This window comes from Meriones unguiculatus, chromosome 4 (genome assembly GCF_030254825.1).
Source record: "Meriones unguiculatus strain TT.TT164.6M chromosome 4, Bangor_MerUng_6.1, whole genome shotgun sequence".
Lineage (NCBI taxonomy): Eukaryota > Metazoa > Chordata > Mammalia > Rodentia > Muridae > Meriones > Meriones unguiculatus.
Window position 1 is genome coordinate 43,166,737 of NC_083352.1, and position 1,038 is coordinate 43,167,774.

General features: G+C 33.6%; 1 pseudogene; it reads right to left on the bottom strand.

Moving 5' to 3' along the window:
* Nucleotides 1-358: 358 nt before the first annotated feature.
* On the bottom strand, nucleotides 359-475 carry LOC132653897 (U4 spliceosomal RNA; annotated as a pseudogene).
* Between the last annotated feature and the right edge of the window lie 563 nt (nucleotides 476-1,038).

The following is a 1,038-nucleotide window of genomic DNA, read 5'->3' on the forward strand; positions in this document are numbered from 1 at the left end:
ATTTAAAACAAAATAATCTTGGAACTGATACCAAAATTTATTTTGGTAAAGCTTTTTTGCTTTATAGCTTCTTGTTAAAAAGATTGTTTGTGATGCAAATTACTATATTACCATTTGAAATAAACTAATTCTCAAAATTCAGTATTTAGCACTAAGTCCTGATAAAACTTGGTGTTTTGGTCTGAGTTGGTACCAGGGAAGCTCCCCTTATTTGAGGAGTAGGCTAGAGGAGATAGAGGGAAGTGGGAGGGAAAATTGGAGTGGAAAGAGAAGAGGGAGGGCCTATTATCAGATGTAAAATTAATTAATTAATTTTTAAAAAGCATATAAAATTAACACATCATGCATTTATGAATCAATTTTTTAAATGTTCAGATATAATAATAATTAATTTAAATTGAGAAAAATTTTCAATTAGCAATAATCGCGCCTCAGATAAAGTTCATTGGCTTTGATACTGCCAATGCGCACAGCTATTTTGCATTATGGGAAATAAATTTTCATGAATCTTGCCCTCCCACCAGGAAAATAAGAAAAATGCCAACCACAAAAGAGTCTGCGAGCAATCTAATAATATTTATTATTGCTATGTAGGTCAGTGTAAAACTTCAGAATTCATAATAAATGATCCCTCATGAGTTTTATTTTGAGCATCAGTTGTGAGTCCCTTTTAAAAACACAGATTCCATAGAGAGGTGGTGGTGCACACCTTTTACCGCATCACTCATGAGACAGAGGTTGGCTGATCAAGGCTAGCCTGTTCTACAGAGTAAGTTCCAGGACAGCCAGAGCTACACAGAGATAGCATGTCTTGAAAAAGAATCCTCATAAAAATGTAGGTTACTTACCTATTATCCAGAACATGATGGAACAGAACTGGAAGTCAGATGAGAGTTGCTAGCATAAATAGAAGTTGCTGATTTCAAACAGTGAGTGCTTAATTTCGTGATAAGTCAAAACCTGAAACTTTTTTAATTTTATTTTTATATTAGTTACAGGTTATTCACTTTTTATCTCAGCTGTAATACCCTCCCTCAT